Consider the following 15260-nt stretch of genomic DNA (forward strand, 5'->3'; position numbering starts at 1 on the left):
TAACAAGTAACAGATCAGGAACCCCCAGAGTAGAGCGTTTACATGCTGCCGTTTAAAACTACTTGCATTTGGCTGCAAGGTTTTAACTTGTTATCTGTGGGCAGAGCAGTCGTCTGTGCTCTGTGCCGCTGCCTCATAGTGATTACCATAAAATGAAAGGAAGGTAGGCAGTTGAATAGCAAAGCTTTAACTTCATCTTGAACCTCTACAGAGTAATAAAAGCTTTGCTGTAAAGCATTAGTGTCACTGTGTGGAAATGATGACAGATAACTACACCTTGCAAACTTTGGGCTTTAGCATTTCCTGAGTTTACTCAGGAACTACTCTTTCATTATTCCCCTCCTGTTAAGGAGGCTGGGAAGTGCCAAGAAAGAGAAGAGAGTTCCAAGTTTGTTGTGTGACAGTAAAAACACATACCACTTCTATTGTTTTGTGTTGCTCTCCACTCTTTTCATTTTTATAAGCAGCGACTCCTGCAGCGATCGGTAAATTAATTGGGAGGTGGGAGGAGGGGGGAAGCCCAGGAGGCAAACTGGAGGAACTCAAAACAGTGGAAAATCCAATATGTTGCCCTGGAGACACATTTCATAGAGTATGGATAGTTGGATTCGTGTTCCAACTTTCATTTTATTCCCCACAGCAGTATGTGAGATATGACTGATTATTAAAATGTTTGCCAGGTAATTGCTGCTACCACCTTGGGCTAAACACTGTAATTTTGAAAATGCCAGAGCGGTGTAATGCATGACTCCCTGGAGTTTCATCAAAGTCCGGTCTGTGTTGTCTCACACATCATATAAGTTATTGGCAAAAACACACCGACCCATTTAACCGCGCCAAACTGACTTATTACATGTTTATGTACAAAGTGACAAATGTCACATTGAATTTAGTCCATGCTTATGCTTCGGGACAGGATGAGCTACCCATACATGATATTAGTCATTTAGACTATTTATGAACTATGAAGCTGAAACACATTTGGGATGAGTCATTTCAAAAACAATTATATTCCAACTGTGTAACAAAATGTTCTGCCATAAAGAAGAAATAAACAGCCCAAACATGACTCAGTTAAAATGCTATTTTATAGTCTGTGCATAATGAAGCATGCGATATGCAGGATCTAGTGATTTTCGCACCAATACCGATACTGACCGATACCAATTCCCATCCCTACTTATGTTCAGTGATTCCAATGGTGTATTTCCATTGGCTTGACTCAACTTGCCTTGGCATGGCACGGTTATTTTGCGTTTCTGCTAGCGATAGTACCTGCTCCGGCAAGGTTCCAAGCAAGCTGAGATACAATTAACAGGGAAATGTCTAAAATCTCAATATTTAAATCTCCCATGGAATGGTCCTATCGCACATATATGTGAGTTATGGAGGTCTACTGACATACATTAACTTGTTTTTATGGTCAAAAACCTCCTATTTGCTGCAAACAAGCCAATATAAATCTCTCCTCACTGAAGCTCTCGTCAGCCGCAATGTTTCAGACCGAAATCTCACCCCCAGAAGACAGACTGTGTTGTGATTGTGGAAATGTTTGCACATGTGGAAACCTTTTTTTGTTGTCTTGAGGACACCATTGAGCTAAATCTTTGTCAGACATTGCAATATTAAGATGAGAGGTCACCAGTTAAGGTGAAGTTAAACTCCACTGGATGTCAAAACATAATTTCTTCATATGGCCCCATTGGGTAAACTAATACAAATTGTTTTAACCAGCAGAGGACACTGCGATTGCCCTCACAGCCCAACTACCATGTATATTCACATTCCCCAACCACACTCAAACACTGCACCGCATGCTGACGACACTGGACATTATCTTGAAAGAGAATGGGATTAAAATGTTTTATCGCGGAAAAAATTGAGGTAAACAAACATGGAGAAAGAGAGGGAAAGAAAAATGTTCTTTCCCTTTCTTTCTCCATGTTTTTTTTTTTACATTTAATGTCTAAGAGAATGACTTTACGCCAGCACACACACACACACACACACACACACACACACACACACACACACACACACACACACACACACACACACACACACACACACACACACACACACACACACACACACACACACACACACACACACACACACACAGAGAGTTTTTCAAGATAGAACATTTCATGAAGGAGCCCAAGGCTTGGCTGTCTGACTGTACTAAAATCAAAAAGTGATGCAATACGCGGAAACACACAAATGTACACACAATATATGCACACACAAACAAATAAATAAAACATAGTTCAAATTCTGCTTTCAACTTCTTTTTTTTTACTATAATTATAAATCAAATTGTAACTTCTGAGGTTGGTTCTAGCTATGGCTGCCAATTTCCTGATAAGAAAATAAGGACAGTTATGCTGTTTACATATTGAACTTTACACACTTTCACAGTTGAGTGAAAGATACAGTTTCACTATTTTCTACAATACTATTTCTATGTAACTTTCTATCAACAAAATATGAGTTTATATATATACGATATAATAATGTTATTATATTTTTGCAATCTCCTTTTCACGTGAGCAATATTCTCTTGTCACCATTTTACTTTTCCAGCTCGCTACGATACACAGGACACACAGTGAGTAAAAAAAACAACAAAAGTCCCCATTTTCAGTAAACTAATTTATAATTTTTCAGATTAATCAGGGTTTTTACACTGACTTGAAAGTCAAAAATAAGAGTCAAAGTGTGTTACGTATCTATCTATCTATCTATCTATCTATCTATCTATCTATCTATCTATCTATCTATCTATCTATCTATCTATCTATCTATCTATCTATCTATCTATCTATCTATCTATCTATCCAACACATCTTTAATCTTTCAAATACAGCACAAATCCTTATTTTCTACGGCATGGATGGCAACCCTAGCAGATTCACAACTTGACCACTTAACATTTATGATGACGATAATAACTTTATCATTACTGTTACTATAAGGCATGCTATCATTACGCTTCTCATCTGTGATGCCTTCTTTACTGCCTCATTTGGACGAAGCTACCACATAAGTGAGTCCACAAATTTGTTCTTTCCTTTGCCATATGGTGTAGAACCCTGAAATACACATCACAATGCTTTGGTGCAGTGTTTGTCAGGGCATTTGAAGTGGAACTAAAGCAAAGCTGCGCTCACAATGTGGTAATTACGATGTGGTAATTACATTAGACAGTCAGTTGCACTTCTAGGCTGTATGTTTTGAACTTGAATGGGTTATTTTTCTTAATGTTCCAGTTCAACATAACCATGTAAAATGTTTTTGCAGATGAATAGAAACCTCAATTACCTCTATATTGCACGGCTGAGGTCCTGAATGAGGCCAGCAGCAGCAGCTCAAGTGGAGCAGCTGGAATCCCCAAAAGAAAAAGGTAAGCTCCTAGAGGCTGCTGGAGGGCCAAGAATCAGCACAGTTATGCTGTTCAAAGCTGGTAGAAAGGAGGTTGAGGTGCTCTCTCTGCTGAGGGCATCATCAAAATTTTCGGGCTAGGCTGCTGTCTAATTCCTTTCGGGACCTACAGGGGCATGCAGGTTACGCTGTGTGAAGAAAAATAGAAATGACCCTCCACCTGTATACATCTTAACAATGGACTATTTTTTGTCTTGGACTGGCTTTTTTGTTTCTACTGTGGATAAATAATTAATGTGCATATATATATAGTCTATACCGGAGCCAACAGGAATCATTAAATGCCTTGAAACTGCAACTCTTAGTTCTTGTAGTGCCGTTCTAAAGGGTCACTACACAGATGAGGCCAAGAAGCATAAAGGAACAGTGCTACGCTGCTACTTAAGCAGGCTGTTGGCTCTTCAACTATAAAAAGAGACACGACTAGACATTTGTGAGACATTTGTTAAGTGGTGAACTCATAATTTGATAAGGAGAGTCGTTTTCTTTTCCTTTTTCCTTTCTCCCAACGTCCTTTTTTTTCTGCTGAGATTCGTGATTGAGTGTGGCAGTATTAGCACCTTGGTTAGCTTCTTTACAACACTATAAAAGCCCTTTTACATGTGCACTTTACTCCATAAATGTTCTGGCGAGTTTACTTGTTGGCAGTGTATTTGAAAAGGACCCTTGCTCAATGTAAAACTCACTGAGGATTTTCCAGGTGGGGGCAACATTTCTGCAACTCTCCCTTTATTGCTCAAGTGAAAATACTGTAGCACCAACATGAATATATACTGATGACAAAAGATACCCGAAGGCTACTGTATACAATATGTGCTATATGTTGTGCCTCCACTTTCATACAACAGTTGTGTAACATGTTTATTCTAATTATTTATTATTAATAACATGTATATTTACGGATTTCTAAAAACACAACCAATAAACAATTTTAGAAATGTCTTAATATGGATAGAATTAGGACTGTTCGTTGTACTTGCGTCCCAACCGCATAACTCGGGGAGTGATAACACGTATGAGGATTCCAACCGATTGTTCGAAGTTACAGGCCACTTCGTTGTTTCGTGGCGAATGATCAAAATTCCCTAACATTCTGATAGTTGCCATGGCATGGCCTATTTAATATGCAAAGCCTTCTGATAACTTTTCATCTTTAACCTCTTTGTGTTGTACAAATCGACCGGTTTTTATATTGGTACGATAAACGTGCTCAGACGAGTTTGTCCGTTTACAAAGCGCTGCAAATCACCAAGATGGAAGCCAAACACAACGTGGCCAACTTCCTGTTTGGTCAAAGATTCAGGGAGGCACTTTAGAGCGAGGGCAACAAACTCAAAAGTAAAAGCAAAAGTGAAGACTTTCAATTGGGGGCGCTATTGAGCCATAATGCCAACGCACTATGCTACGTCACACCGGACCTCCATGCAAAGTTTCCAGAGCTTTGATGCATCTTAACCCCTTCAAAAATGACCGCAAACCCACAGAATGATAATAATAATCTGAAGAAAAACAATAGGTTCCTTGCACTTCATGCTCAGACCCTAATAATAATAGTTTCATTACAAAATCGCCATTGAAGCAACCTCTTTTTTCTTTTCTTTTTTTAATCCATGTTTTAATGACTTCTTTTGTTGTCCTTATCTGAGAAGTTGCGAATGACAATAACCAGGACAGTGCACTCACCTTGTGTGCATTACAAACACTAATTACTGCACCAGATGGATGAGTATTTGGTTGTGTGTGTCCTGCCCTTAGGGGCATTCATAGACAAAAACATGGTACCTCTATCAGCCAGGACCAAGAGTCCCATCTGTTTAAAATCTCTTAGGGAGGTGACTTGACCACCATGGGACCGACTGCTCTTCCAACAAAGCCTCTATGAGACGGCGCACAATGGCTGACCCATATTTCACTATTCAATTAGATGCTTGGTGTGCACTTTTTCATGGAGGAATTTATTGTTCAATTAAAATCTCACGAGACTAACATGAGTACACTTTAGGTGAGTGGGTGGTGGTAATATATCTAACGAGAGAAGGCGATCCAAATAAATGCAAAGGTGCCCTTACCTACAGCTACTTAGTAACGTGATCAGAAACGTTAGGCTCCACCTGCCTGATGCCTTGAGAAAATTCCCCATTCAAGTGTCAACAAACCCTAAACCCAGCACTCTACTGAAACTATAAATTAATTCTTACATCTGTACTCTCACAGGAAGCTGACACACTTCCCTGGCACAACCATTAATTACCAAGTAATTCTATCGTCATATCAGACGTAATGACAGTATTCTCTCATCTTGAGCGATAATTAATACAGTGGCATCTGTCACACTGATTCTTCCAGAGAACTTCAAAAAACACCAGCACATTAAAAATATTTCTCACGTTCTTTATGTGTGTGTGTGTGAAGAGAAACTGAGCTGTCTGCGTTATTGTCGGTTCAAGCACATAGATGTAGATGCTTGGGAATGAGTAAACGCACATACACGTACGTACGTATGTGCATATACTGGTGGAACTCAACCTGTCTTTGGAGATCACACAGCATATAATGAACGTACGCGCAGTACCCAAACACACACACACACACACACATCCTTACAGTGCGGTTTAAGTCTGAATGCGACACACTCGAGCTGCGCTTATTAAATCAATAATTAACAGCCACTCTCAGCTCCGCGTATGAGAGAGTCAATTAGAAGCACTTTTGTGTGCTGGAACAATACCTTACAAAGCCAATGGCTCTCATAACAGTGACTTAAATTATAATCATTTTTTACGATCTTAAAGCTGATTAGCTTTCGCACAACATGAACTTTGTGCTGGGTTACGTTCAACTTGAAAGTGTGAAGTGAATGATTAAATTATGAGGGACATGACGCGTCTTTTATGGACATTAAGACCCAAAAAAGCTTAAATAAACCACATTTTTTAAAAACTTTGATTGCATTACATCACTCACTCCAGCTTCTCCAACAGATTACATTTACGTGCAGATTTTAATTGGGTGAAGAAATGTCCATAAGCTGAAGTCGATTTATGAAGTCATTTGTACAATATAAACTACAATAGCAGTAAACATAGGGTCTGGTGAACATTGATATGCACATTAATATGTGTGTGTGCATTTATTCATTAATTGGGAGGGAGAATGGAAACACTAAATCCAAAAGGAGAGACGTTATGGAGTGTGAAATGGAGGTGGCTGTTGCTGAGGATGAAGCTATATCGATGGTGATTGAGACTTTATCGTTTGTTGGTCAAAGGTCTGGGGCGACCAATAAAAGAAAATCTGTTGACCGGCAGCATGCAGTAACCACTAATGCCAGTTCATTTTCTTATATTTTTGTTTTATTGCGGCTTTTTTGGGACCATGTTTTGTCACTGTATTCATCTCCGTCAAGAAAAGAAGAGTGATAGCGAGCACGGGTATTCTGGAGATCAGGATGAGGTGGGTGGATGTCAAAACTGACACCAAGACGCATGGTGTTGTGTATTTGAAACCTGCCATGTAGTCTCGGCTGGTGGGAAATCAGCAGTCACAAGATCTCCTTGCCCTTGACTTACTGTCTTACTGTCTCATTGCTGGTGTTATTCAGAGGGAAGGAGGGAAGAAGAAGCTGCTGCTGCTGCTGCAGTGAACCAGTTAAACAAGGCATCAGCTGAGCATGAAGCATGAACTAAATTACACACTTCAGAGCGGATTTCCTACTGTACATGTCGCCTGAGACAAACTTGTTTAGTATCGGATGTAGCGTTGTTGCAGAACTGTATAACTGTGGCAAAGATCGTCTTTGAGGTCCACATTCAAAATGGCAATGATCCAAAAAGTGGAGCAAAGCTGAAAAGAAGAAGATTAGTTCTGTCTTTGTAAAAATGTGTTAGATGTTTGCATCAGCACTTAAGTCGTATTGTAAAGCAGATGTTTTTGCCGTTAAGGGGGTAAAAATCCAGTTTAACTTTGCTCGTTTTTATTCTTAACTCAAATATTCTTGCTAGTTGTTATTCTTGTCTAATTTCCTACAGCTGCTGGGCTTCATTCATTTTGGAGTGGATGCTTTTTGAGAGGGAATCTCATACTTAAAATATGGAGATCACCAAACTGAGAATAGTGTTCCTGAGACCAGAGAAATCACACTCCAATGTCTTCACAGGGATGAGCCAAAATGATTGCTGCTTCATTACGGAAAAAAATAATGATAATCAAGATTATTTGGGACAAAATAGAAATTTTGTATTATCTTCACTAACACTGCATATTTAAACCAGGGATTCCACTGAATGTCTGTATTTTATTTTTGCCCGATGACAAGCAGGACAGGAAGTCAAACACAACATTTGTTTGATTTTTACAACATTAAAAGCATTATTTTCGGAATAATAAAAATAATAATTTTTGACTTACTTTGTTTGATGTATATAAATATATTATTTTCTTAATGGCTGGTTAGTTTAAAAGCTTGGTAGTTTGTAAAAACAACAGAGTTTAAGAAACTAGTATTGGACAAGAAAAAGTCTAAAAATACTTAGTGGCAAAAATAGTGGCGGTTCCGACTGGTTCTCAGTGGAGAGTTTATTCAAATCTGGGATGTTCAGACTGGCAAGAACGCACATATGGCATCCTCATTTGCTGCCAATAACATATGAAACGTTGATATTCAATAGCTTACATTCAGAAATGTCTGCACTCAGGCTTTTTGTGTGTCGTGCTTGATGTTTCCGTGAGCGCCGTGAAACAAAGCTACTGAAATAAAAACGCAAGCAAAAAATATCAGTTTTACTGTTCTGACACGCAGAACGGGACAAGGCAACAATATAATCTGCTGGCTCTGTGTTGTACAACTGTACTGAAAGTGAGCGCAGTATGTTACTGGAGACGCATACAAATCTCCATGGCTTTTAGTGCCTACACAGTGTTTTTAAATTAAGCCACACATAATATATGCAAACAGTTTTTTAACACTTGCACAAAGCTGGAACAAACGACAACAACAACACACCCACATATTATAACTGCACACCTGTATCTTTGCAGTAGGGTTGAATATTTTTGGTCAACCGTTTCTCCAAGTACACAAATATGCATTTTTAATTTCAACATGAGTAATGTTACTGTCCTTGAAGCGGATGGTACATTTTTGAGGTTTCAGTTCAGGGAAAAAACATTCACGTTCTGGGAAGAGCTTTAGGTTAAGTGAACTTTGAAGGAAATCCAGAATCAAACGGTCTAAATGGTCTCATTTAGAGAACCGCGACACATTCTGTAGCCTGCATCCACTCATCCGTCAACTCTATTGCTCAACCACGCTAACATTCCCAAGCCTGTGTGTGTGTACTTTGTGTGTGTGTGTGTGTGTGTGTGGACCTTTTCTGGAATACAGAAACACTGACCTTGTCAGGACCAGTCGTCCTCAAACCTTGCCGTAATGAGGCAGAATTTAATTTCTGACTAACTGCTCAAGTTTAGGGCCAAGATTTGATTTGTGGCGAGGCTAAGGTCAGGGATAATGCTTTGTTTAGGGTGTTCAAATGAAAGGAAGTCAATGCAGTGGAATAAGAAAGATAGCTGCACAAAACTGTGTGTGTGTGTGTGTGATAGATGGTAGATGGTACAGGATGTTCCACTCTGCTCATATCCTCATCCATTTCTCCAGCACCGAACCATTCTGAGACCCCCGTAGTTCATCTATTCCCCTCCCTACAGACACGGCCACACTCTCTATTTAACTGTGATTACTCTGCTCACTCTCCTCTTGCTCACTTGTCCTTCGAGGGGCACTGGGCCATTACAACTTTTTTTTTTCTCCCCTCCAGTGTGTGTGTGTGTGTGTGTGTGTGTGCAGAAGGAGAGCGAGAGAGTCTGTGTATGTGTGTGTGTGTGTGAGGTAATAGCATAGTAAATCTGCAGAGGTCTTTTTCCTCTCTGCTGTGAAAGCAGCATTCTGTCTTGCTGTGCTGTTTTATTGGAGCAGACAGTCGAGTACAACACAAACACACACACACACACACACAGTCATGCAAAGACAGAGAGGTATTGCATTTATGTTAGGGAGGAAAAACTAAAATAAGTCCACTAAAAATACTTTGAATGGAATGAAATGTAGAACCGCGTCCACGCCGAAACACACTTAATACAACACATTGACGTAGTTATATTTATTAGGAACAATATTAAATATTGTGAAACAATAAATTATGCTGACAAGAAAACCTCAGTCATGCAAACATCAGCGCGCACACACACACACACATACAGACACACACAGTCTGGGATTGATTCAGTACACTATTGATTCACTTTCCATCTATAATTCATGATACAATGCACACCTCAGGTTAAGTGGCCACACACACACACACACACACACACACACACACACACACACACACACACACACACACACACACACACACACACACACACACACACACACACACACACACAAACAGGCAGTTTCTGAGAAGTAGGAAGACGAGAAACACAACACCATTCACTGTGTATAAACTTAGACTTGCGCGCACACACACACACACACACACACACACACACACACACACACACACACACACACAAACTCATGCCGATGTCTAACCTGCAGCTACCAGGAGTTAATTCATCTCAAACCTGTCTTCACCTCCCCATCACTCCCTCGCTCTTCCTCGTGTCCCTTCTTCACTCTGACTTAGCTGAGGTGTCACATGCTGCCCTGCTCTCCTCTCACTCACTCACTCACTCAGTCAGTCCAACCAAATCCACGTGAACTGTATGTTTCAGACAAGCTGTCTGTGTGCGTTTGCATCGTGACAAGATACAAAACTCAGGCGCAAACAGACAGGCGGACCGGCTGTCTCAACAAAATATACCAAAACAACTGGAAGACAAAAAGGAGGAGACAGGATGACATGAAGGAACAGACTATCACTAATAAAATAAAATAAAACAAAATAAAATGGACCCTAACCCTAACCCCCAACCCTAACCCTAATCCAAACTCGTCACAAGTATGTGAAATGTTGCAAAAGTTCCCCACCGGCTATTGATAGTGTGCTCATCTTTTTTGATAAAACAAAATAAAATGTGATTAGTGTTGAATGATAAATAGTTCACAATATAAATGTATTTTTATGATGCAAAATGGACCTTTTTTATGAGAATGAACTTATTATAAGTTGATATTAAGAGGTGGGCTGCCTGACAGCCAAAACCTGCACCTTAACCTCAGCACAATTGAAAACTTAGCCATAAACTCTTCTGCCTCATTAGGGCCTTGTTTCTGCCACTGTTTCAACCTTTCAGTGAAAAACTTAGCGAAGTTCTTAAAAAATCTCTATATAAGATTGATAATGAGTTAACAACAAAAGGAAGAATAGTTCTCTCCAGTTTCAAATGCAGGGGAATCCTCTGCTCGCCACATTTTTTTATGCTCAAATTTGTTTCAAGGTCCCATTTACAGCTGGTTGCCAAATGCAGTTCTGAGATACTTGCTGATGATTTCTCCACACTCACGGTGCATGAATGGTGCACTCAGTGACTTTTACAACCCCGTTGGTCTACTTTCGAATTCCCTCGACATCATCATCCAACCCACCAGGCAGCACCTGTTTCTGGGAGAACAATGGGACTCCAGAGATAATGATGTTAAAATCATGGTTGTTCTGAAACTTGAGCAAATAAGTGCAAGAGCAGCTGGAGTTTAAGGTCCCATATTATGCAAAATCAACTTTTTAACCATTTAAATCCTTATATTTGGGACTCTGGAGGCCCTATCAGTCTGCAAAGTGTGACAAAAGATGACTCACTCATGTTTTTGTGGTCCTCCTCAGTCTAAGTACAGGAGATAAAACATGCGATGTTGACTTCCGCGCTCACTGGGACGCCACAATGCGCTAAATTCCTGGAATTGTTGTCTCGTGGAGCTCCGCTTTGTCCGTAAAACACACAACCGTAAAAAGCAGCATCCGAAAACCGGAAGTCCACGAAAAGTTATATTCTTGGTTCCACAGTGCAGCACAGAGTTCTACACAAACTTCCAGCCTCAGAGGATTTGTCTGTACAGTGGATACATGTTATAAATGACGGCAATGTGCCTGCTAGAGCCTGCAAATGATCACTTTTCCAAATGCCAACTACTGTTAGCTCCCAGTAGCCTCCGTGGTTGATGTCACTTCCTGACCCTTAAATTTCATTTTACAATAACAATGTGTGCACTGTAATTCAGAAGCATATTATTGTTGTCCCCTTATACAAATACACAGCAACAACAAAACTCTACTATGAGCCAACAGACAACACATATTAACTGCAACATCATGACAAATTAACTCACACACACACACACACACACACACACACAAAGTTATTAAACTTGTTAATCTGTCCACAGACGTTTACACAATGTCTTGCAAAGTTTTTTCATCTTCACGCTGAATATTATCGATGAATATCGTCTACAATGTCCTCTCAACTTAGGCTTTGTTTCAAGCTCGAGCGAATTTTGAGGGAGTGAATGACTGTGAAAAGACGTAACGACAGAAAAAGGAGAAACTCAGCAGGCTTTAGTGCGGGAAGCTCTGGGAGCGCATGCATATTCATAAGATTCATTTCCATCTGGGCTTTGGGGAGGAAAAAAAGAGTGGGCTATGTAAAACACAAAAACAGAAGAAAAAACACACACGCACACATGTGGCAGAGCCTGTGAAATATGCAGGCTGTTTAGTGCTAGTGGGGTTGTGAAAAAAAGATGGATGTCTTACCTGATCATGAGTCCAAAGTGTGGAAGCAGGAGGAAGCGGAGCAGAGGCAGCGAGGAAACAAAAACACAAGTGAAGAGGACAATTAAAACCATTACTCACAGACTAAATTCCTGCAAAAAAAAAAAAAAATCCAAATGTGTCTTGTTGTTTTCTAACTAACAAGTGAACACACATTTTGTGCTGCATAATAACACACAGACACACACTGTAACAACACCATAGACTGTGATCATTCCCCACAATTTTAAATATATGTGACACTGGTCAGTCGCTCACTGTCACTGTTGGACACAATGACAGGTTAATGAATTGTTCATTCATATCCATGGACCAGATCGTCACCTAAGCTCTTTCACATCATTAAACAAACCCCACAGCTGACTGCGTGATGCGATAGTCTAACATAAATCATGATCTGCTGCCTAATAATCATGATCTAGCTTATAATATACAACACCACTGCATGGATGTCTTTGTCCTGGTCTCAGTTTCCCTCTTGTTTGTTTTTGTTCATGTTCCATTCGCTGAAATGTTCTCCTGCTTCATTTTTTTACCATTTTATATATAGCTGCTTGGGTAAAACATGTATTATTAATTTAAGATAACACAAGCAGCACTCACAGAAATCATAATGTGTCATTTGGATTAATTATTTTTACTTGCAGGTCTCTCTTTGATACATGAAGCCAATTCAATAAATAAATGACTGGAAAATGAAATAAATGACTGGAAAATGAAATAATTACAAATGAACCTTGAACAAGTAAAAGATGAGGCAGACATTTCATAAAGCATCGTGTTGTCTAAATTGGTACCAACCAAGCTGAATGATCTCTCTTAACAACAGCTGAAATGGGTTTTCCCATGACCAGTGCCAGTCTTTAGAGGTCGATATATGACGGCAACTTTTTTGGCTGATATTGGAGGGATGTTTACCCTTCAATCCCCTAAATTAATAATAATAAATAATATATAATCTTGCTCAACTTAAATTGACATTTATTGAGCAACACTTAGGGTCTGTTTCTCCCGTCTGCATTGCAGTATTTTAAATAACAACAATGTAAAAATGTGTAAAACTTACATAAATACGTAATAATCAGGCAGTCAATAAAATCATAATCTGCTAATGTTGATTATTTACGGATTGTGTTGATTCATTAATCTAGAGTAGACTATAGATATTATTCACGTTACGATATGATACGATACACGATACATGGTCCACGATACCAATAATATCACAATATCTGTCTAACTGAAGAAAAGAAAATGTCCGTGAAAAGTAAAGCGTGCAGGATTTCTCTATTTATTCAAAGTGCTTTGTCAACTTCCTTTTCTTCGGCAGGGTAACTTCCGTCCAAAAGTTCCCTCATTCATTAAGCAGCGCCACCGTGAGGAGACAACAAGTAGTGACGCCCCGGTGAGTGAAACTGTCAGAGACTTTTACGTTAGAGTGCCTTCATTTGTTAATTAAAATATTGATATTTGCCCTAGCTTATCCATTATCGTATTGCGTGAGGAAGGATGGCGATATATCACCAAATCAATATTTTGACCCACACCTAATAGATATGATATGATAAGATACTACAATAAATTGTAGTATACATTTTCTTATCCTGCTTAAGATAAGATTTCCTCTAAATCCAGCTCCCGTGAAACAAGGATAACAAAAAGTGAGCAATAAAGTGAGACCTAGATAAAGAGGGTGGTCAGGGTGGTCGGTTGTCATGGATGTGCCCTTTCCGTTGCCCCCACTCCCCCCTGCGTACAACCCTGTTACTGTGGCGACCTGGGGGCCTTGACTGACAGATGGTTGCTGAGACGTGTCAGCGGTTGTTACGAGTGCTCAAAGTGTCAATCACAGCCAGAGACACAAAGAGATGAAAGGAAACCACAAGAAACAACAAAAGGAGTGAGTGAAAAAGACATATTTTACATGAACACACCGGATATCTTCTCAAGGTTTTTCAGTGACTTGAATATGTGAGAATTTATGTGACACACAAAAGGTCTAATGGAGCGATTTATGTCACATGCAACTCACTTTTTAACCTTCCTCTCAGCTCCATCGCACATTTCTGACCATGATCCGTAGGTCAATATGTGTGGATTGATAAATAAATGATGTGTACAAATACGATTTGAAAGAAAAGCATTCTGCTGCTCAATTATGGGAAAAAAATACTATTTCAAATGATTACTCATTGACTTGGACTTTAAACAAACATTTTATTTGAATAATTTAATTGAATAGTGTTTATATCTTTACTCACGCTACCATGTTTAACCCGAGGATTTCCCTGGAGGTATATGTTTCGCCGGAGTTTGTCTGTCATAAGGTTTATGACTGCTATTTTGTAGGCACCGCACTGCCTTGGCGAAGGTCTGCGCTCTCCGAGTGCTTTTCTGGTTTATTTTGGTGGCCACTCTAAGCACTCACTTTTTTTGAAATTCACCCATTCACACACACGGTCATACATAGGGTTGGATATCATTAATTGCGTTGCTCTCTCTGCTGCAGTTCAGCCAGACCTTGGACCATTTCCCAAGGTAACCATATTCATACATGTGTTATACCCACACTAGCATGTCGACTAGAGAAGCCTGGGACAGAGCTCTGATCTTCAGGTTAAAAGACAACCTGAACCACAGTAAAAATATTGTTTATTTAGATGTGTAGCAAAAGACCAAACCAGAAAACGGTACTTCTTTAAGTGTAACACTGCAGACTGAAAAACCAACATCCACTTTCCCACTTGAGTACCTTAGGATGTGAGTGCAACATTCAACACAATGCTGCACATCAGCTTCTCGCTTCACACACACACCAGTGAAAAGCATGTACACACACGCATGAGCACTGAAGTCGAGGGGGGGAACAAAAACTGAGGTTCTTCCCTGAGGCTCTTCACTGAGATTCCCCCACCGTGATGTCAGTTCCTCACACACACACACACACACACACGCACATAATGACAACAGAGGTGATTGGAAGGGAGCTGCTGCCGCTGACCTATCAGCTCACAGTAACGCATGATGACAGCGGTCCATCTCTTT

At 39.8% G+C, this 15260-nt stretch overlaps 1 protein-coding gene across 2 annotated transcripts in view; it reads right to left on the minus strand.

Moving 5' to 3' along the window:
- The window catches only part of LOC310942874 (E3 ubiquitin-protein ligase SH3RF3-like), an 81811-nt gene that overhangs the window by 31109 nt on the left and 35442 nt on the right, over window positions 1-15260 (minus strand). The window lies entirely within an intron of this gene.

Source organism: Microchirus variegatus, assembly GCF_963457635.1.
Source record: "Microchirus variegatus genome assembly, chromosome: 22".
NCBI classification, from domain to species: domain Eukaryota; kingdom Metazoa; phylum Chordata; class Actinopteri; order Pleuronectiformes; family Soleidae; genus Microchirus; species Microchirus variegatus.